We start from the raw sequence: 6,614 nt of genomic DNA on the forward strand, positions 1-6,614 counted from the left end.
GGAGAGGCAGGGCCCAGGGTGACCTTGATCTTTCTGGACCTGCAGTGGGTACATTTGGGTACCCAACATGCTGAAAGGTTGAGAGCAACCATCATGCTTGGGATCAAGGGCAAAGAAGATCCTTCTGGTAACGGAAGACTGGATATGGCTGGTGGTGAGGGTTGCCCGCATGGTGAATGTCACTAATCCCACGAAGGTGTTCGTGTGGGCGGGGTTGTCTAGAGAAACAAACCCGGTGACACGCACATCGTATAAGAAAGAGCTTTATACCAAGAAGGCAACGCAGTCCAACCCAACTTAAGTCCATCCTGGTCCGATGCTGGCCGGGGCCCTCTTCAGACTCAACTGGCCGCAGGCTGAGGATGCGGAAAGGGGAAGCAAGATGCAGGAGATCAGGCAGGCCCGTGGGTGCAGAGTCACATGGATGCAAGATCAGTGGAAACTTGGCAGGGTGCTGACAGCTCTCAGGGCCGGGTGACCCCCACGGGGGCCCATCGTTTCTCTCATAAAGAGGCCACACCCTCAAGAAGGAATCCTCAGGCTACCATTTTGATTGACAGGTTGAACTCCACCCCTCACATCCACGCAAGGACAAGTTGACATAAAATCTAACTGCCACAGTGTGTGTGTGAAAAGGGAGATGTGGCAAATACTTTCTAGTGTCTGATTTCCACCATTCAAGGACAAAAGATCACTCTGGCTGCGATGGGGAGAATGCCTGGGGTGAGGCCAGGAGGATGTGGGCCAGCCAGGGAGGGGTGACCTTGGGTGTGTTGCCCAACTTCTCTGAGCTGAAATCTTCTCACCTATAAAATAGGGGTAATTACTCTATCTTACAGGGATGCCCAAAGGATCATCGACATCAAGGATATAAAAGATATGGCACTGAAGAGGCTGCTTAACCAGTTTAGCTCAGCTTTTCTGTCATCTTGAGAGAGAGGAGCTTATGTGTTGGAATGTTAACCGCAAGGTCAGCAGTTTGAAACCACCAGCCTATCTGAGGGAGAACAACAAAGCTTTCTACTCCCATAAAGATGTACATCTTGGGAACCCACGTGGCGGTGGCCACGAGTCTTGAATTGGAGATACAGCGAAGTGTCTGGGAACGGCTCCCCTGCCTCCTTTCCCTCTGCTCTTGTTGCGTGGATCTGCTCCACCCACTGTGGGAACGTCTACGAAAGCAATTGAATGTGACTTAAGGTTTCAAATGGCAAAGTCACACACTTAATCAGAAGCACGTGCGTGGTGCGTGAGCACCCATTGGTCGGCTCGGAGCCAGGCCCCTGGGATCGACTCTCCCACCTCGGCGGTGTTTCTGAGGCAGAAGTGCAGAGCTGTGTACAACTTCTAGAAGATGACCATGAATAACAACCTTCCCTTCAAGGCGGTTTCCAAATGAATACTTACAATGGGGGTCCTGTTCCCTGTCTCTCTCTATCTCCCCGCCCCTATTTTCACTTCCCAGACTGATGTAGAAATGCATTTCCAAGGACCAACTCATTGAGTCCCAAGACAACTAGAACACGATTTTGGAAAAAAGTTCCCTCGTCTGAGAAATTTCCCCACCGCCAGAGAGGAAGTGTTCCGTGCTCGCACGCTGCCTGCAGGAGTGCTTTACCAGGAAAAAGAGCCGTCTTGTTTTATTGCTTAGGTTTCATAGATGGAGTGTACCAAGAGAGGCTTAGTAGTACAGTCCTTAAGAGCTTAGCTGTTAACCGAAAGGTCAGGAGTTAAAACTCAGCAGTTACTCGGAGGGAGCAAGATGTCACAGTTCGTGTGCAGAAGATGTAGTCTTAGAAACCTTATGGGGCAGCCCTACTCTGGCCTGTAGGGTCGCTCCGAGTGGAAGTCGACTTGCAGACGGGGAGGTTGGTTTGAGTGGAGGTGTCCCGCTTGCCTTTAACCCTATGTGTGTAGTCCAGTGACAGTTTACCAAAGTAACTCACCCTAAGCAAGGGCCCCTGAGTGTGTTACAGCTCATAGCCCCTGTAGGATGTTCCGAGGCTATACTCTAGAGAGTTCTAGAGAAGCAGACTGCCACGTCTGCTCAAACCCACCAGCTCCTCCGGAGAAAGATGAGGCTCTTTCGTCCCCGAAAGACTTACAGCCTCAGAAACCCAAAGGGCAGTTCTGTTTTGTCTTATAGGGTCACTATGAGTTGAATGTCCTCGATGACACTGTTTTAGTTTTTTAATACATTATTTGAAAGTTGCCCTTTTAATTTATGAGTTATTCCAATTTCACACGAGTACTCCATTTCAAGGCGCCCTAAATTACATTTGAATTATGGTGCTGGAAAAGAATATTCAAAGTCCCCTGGACTGCTGTAGCAACAAACAGACCTCTCTTGGAACAGGTACAGCAGAATGTTCCTGACAAGCAAGGATGGTAAGGGCGCCTACACATACTTTGGATATGTTGTCAGGAGATACCAGTTCTTGGGAAAGACATCGTGCGTGGCAAAACAAAGGAGCAACGAGAAAGAGGCAGACCTTTGATGGCCTGGATTGATATAGGCTGTAAGAGTGGGCTCAAACATAATGGTTGTGAGGGTGACACAAGATGGGGTGGTGTTTTGTTCTGTTATACACGGGGTTGCCATGACGGAACCAAGTAGACAGTGCCTAACAACAAGGTCATAATTGTGTTCACCTGTCAAGGGAACCTGTCAGTGCAGAAGTGAGACACACATGTCTCACTAACTCTACCTCCTCAAATCCAATGGGATGAACATGTCCCACATCACTTTACACCCCGTCTGGGGTCCAGAGTAACGAGTGTGGCTCACATCAGTTTCCCACATTGCACGTATCAGAGCCCATATGCTATAGCCCACATGACAGAAACGCTCCCGATTCAGCACACCTTTCATTGATCAGATCCCATGGCACCAACAAAGAATCTGAAGCAGAAAAAAATCGGGTAAGGAGATGGTTAAGTCAACTAACAGAATCTTGTCAAAGCTTCTGGAAGCTTCTTCAGGAGAGGGTGAAACATTGGACATTGTGAATATGCTTGTACATCCAGTTACACCGTTCAATACTGAAAACATAATTATTTGTGTTAGCAGCACCAAATGAATACGGAGCAGGGAGAAACAACATTCATACCCAATTAGGAAACCCACGGAGCATAAATTAACTTGGAATTGGTGTGGTGCACATATAATTCACAATCATGGTACAGCAAGCTGAGGGTTTATATCCATTGAAAACAAGCCCATAGTTGTGAAAATATATAGCCATACGGAGTCATTATACTACACTGCTTTTGTGACTAAGCTGATGTTGAATATACAACATATTTCAAAATGTCAGGGAGTAGGGTGAGACAGTCCCTTGGGTACAAAGATTAACACTGCCCCAAACGACTCAGTAGCCAAAATACATATTTTAATGCAATTACTTTTTTTTTTTTGGACCGGCAACAGAGGTTTTTGTACTGACATTTGTTTCTTAAGAATAACATCCAAAATGCATTCTGTTCTCATAGCGCTGCGCCGGGTCACGGTACACGCGGCCGGAGTCTCTCCGGGGAGGTGGGGAGGAGCTGGTGGTGAGAGACGTCCCCCGGGGACCTACACACAGCCAGGTGGCGCGCTGCAGCAGGTGCCACGGCTCTGGGAGGGGGTGGAGAGACCATCCCAGCCCGCCTGCAAATACATGGATAGGGTCCCTCAAGCGCAGCCCCCAAGAACAGGGTGCTGGTCGGGCCAATAGTTGCAGCTCCAGATGCGTGGAGGGAAGGGTGGGGTGTTGCATTCTTGAGGCCTGCACAGGTACATGCCATCGCAGCCTGGTGGGAGAGGTGGTCTGGGTTAGGTCCAGACGGCTGGTTCCAATGGGCCCAAAGGGGTCAAAGCGTGCTCCTGGGGGCACCGCGCCGGGGGGAAGCTGGTTCAGGAGGCCTGAGGACAGGTTAACAAGTGCCCTGGGGAAGCCAGATCTCAGGGGGTCCACGATCATGCCACCTTGCTGACACACAAAGGGGTCCAGGACATCTCCCCTGACAGAAAAGGGACCCAGGGGATCATGCCAGGGAGGCTGCCGGGTGCTGTGTGGGTGTTGTGGGAGGATCCGCAGTGAGACCACCTCTCTGGCAGTGGCAGGCGTGAACTCCTTGTGAGGCTGCTCATCCTCGCCCTGTCCCAGAACTCTAGGGTAGTTGTGATGATCCCAGACACAATTCAAGACCGAAGCCCCTCACTGTTCTTGTAGGCCCTGTGGAAGTCACCCAGGTGTTCTGCATCGATATAATCCCCCAAATTCAAAGTCAAGTCTGCCACTTGCTGTGAGCCACAGTCCCGCACATTGATGATCACGCTGTTCTCCATGGTGACAGCCTTCGTAAGGAGCTTCCTGGATTCATCCTTAAACTCATAGCGGAGGACATACAGGCCTTTATTGTGGTTCCACCGAGCTGGCAGCAGTTCTGATTTCTTATCGTGGGGACCTGACTGGTCGCTGGCACCCAGGCTGTGGTGGCCGTGCGTCACCAATCCCCAGCGCAGGAAGTAGATGAGCGTGCCCTGCGTGCAGGAGATGGCCGGCGCGGCTGAGGTGGACAGCACCTCCAAGCCCACCATGGGCACCAGCAGCTTCTGCGGGAGGAGGGACAAAGGGCCGTGAGGGCAGTGAGCCGAGACCGCCCTCCGAGATGGAATGACCCCGTAGTCCTGGCTCTGCCGCGTGCAATTACTTCTAAAAGCCCAAGTTAACACACACACAAATCCATGATGGACAAAACGCCAAATCTTCAATCAAGACAGGATTGAAAAACAAATCCTGTCTTTAAATTTAAAGACAGACATGGCTATTTTTTTCTTTACCACAGCAGGTCGTGTAGCTCAGCATGGCAGTGTGTGGTTGTATCCGTGCTTGCCTTTTGGCTGTCTGTCATCAATAGAGCTTCCAAATATTTTGGCATTTGAAGAATTATTTTGTAAATCATTTAAGTTTCCAAAATGAACATGAGCATTTGGTAAATGAGTCCTCTAAAATTTGTTCAAAAGCGATAGAAAATCTTTCATCAGTGCATCTAGACATATCTGAAACAAAGGTTTTAAAACCTTCGGGTATTGAAAACAAAGCTTTCAATAAGGTTCAGGCATTTCACACAAGAAAATAATTGCATTTATCTCTCCAAAGCAGTGGAGGAGATGAACAAATAAAGAAATGAGCGCTTTGGTAGTGGGCAAGATTTAATTGAGAAATTTCATTATTTTTCTTTGGAATGCTTTAACTTGAGGTACAGATAGTTTGATGGTGCTCCAATTTCAATGAAGCAAATTTATGTTGTGTTTCTGAATTGAAAGAAACCAGGGAGGTGTGTCAGCCATCCAAACAGACGAGTTTGAAAAATGTTTTCAAGAATGGAATCGCAGATTTGACAAATGTATTAAGTGCAATGGAGAGTACTTTGAAGGTGATAAGATAGTTTTGTTAAAAAAATTTAAATACATAGATTAAAAATCCATTTATGTGTTAATTATCTATAGTGAAGGACATCTTGGTTGCTTCCAACTTGAGGCAATAATGAATCAAGCCACTATGAACTTGTGTTGGCTTTTATGTGGATATACATAACATGAGTTTTCAACTCACTTGGGTGAATACTCAGGGGTGTGTTTGCTAGATTGAATGGTACGTCTCTCTCAGCTGTGTAAGAAATTGCCAGGGTGTCTTCCGGAGTGACTGTGTCATTGTGCATGCCGGCCAACAATGAATATCACATCCTTACCAACGTTGGAAACTGCCTGTTTTTGTTGTTGTTGTCGGTGGTATCTTGTTATCTTTTAATTTGCAGTTTCCTAATGGTCTATCATGGTGAATATCTTCACGTGCTTCTTTATCATTTTTGTATTGATGGTGTAGGGGGCTACATGTTGGACTGCTAACTGCAAGGTTGGCAGTTCAAAACCACCTGCTGATTTTCAGGAGAAAGATGAGAGTTTCTACTCCTGTGAAGATTTATTGACTTGCAAACCCACAGGGGCAGCTATGCGCTGTCCTATAAGGTCTCTATGAGTTGGAATCAACTCAGTGGCAGTGGATTGTATATCTTCTTTGGTAAGATATCCAGACTTCTTACCCATGTTTACATTAGACTGCTTGTCTTCTTATTATAGAATTAAGAGCTCTTTGTATATTCTGGATATAAGGCAAACAATTTCTCCCAGTCTGTAGCTTGTCTTTTTATTCTCCTAATAATATTTCTCAGAGGTATATGTTACTTTTCATTAGGAACAATTTTACTCTTGAAGATTGTTCTGAGTCGGAGTGTTTTATAGATCAACATAATTTGCTAGTTGATAGTGTGTTAGTCTGGGTAGACTGAAGAAACAAATCCACAGGAACTCATATGTATATGAGAGTTTTATATAAAGGGTAAGTGTGCATTAAGAAAACATCCCAATCCAGTGCTGTCCAAGCCCATAAGTCCAATATTAGCCCATATGTCCAACACTGATCTACAAAGTCCTCCACAATCTCACAAAACACACTACGATACCGACTGCAGGAGGAAAACCGAGTCAGTGAATGTGTAAGCATCTCAGCGCTGGCAGGGGTCTCCACATGACTGCTCCAGCAGCCAGGGCTGCACCGGGGTAGGTC

At 47.1% G+C, this 6,614-nt stretch overlaps 1 pseudogene; it reads right to left on the reverse strand.

Annotated features, from left to right (window-relative positions):
- Positions 1-3,676: 3,676 nt before the first annotated feature.
- On the reverse strand, positions 3,677-4,585 carry LOC101647460 (annotated as a pseudogene).
- Between the last annotated feature and the right edge of the window lie 2,029 nt (positions 4,586-6,614).

This window comes from Echinops telfairi, unplaced genomic scaffold (assembly GCF_000313985.2).
Source record: "Echinops telfairi isolate 266 unplaced genomic scaffold, ASM31398v2 ScPeMD7_7475;HRSCAF=8513, whole genome shotgun sequence".
NCBI classification, from domain to species: domain Eukaryota; kingdom Metazoa; phylum Chordata; class Mammalia; order Afrosoricida; family Tenrecidae; genus Echinops; species Echinops telfairi.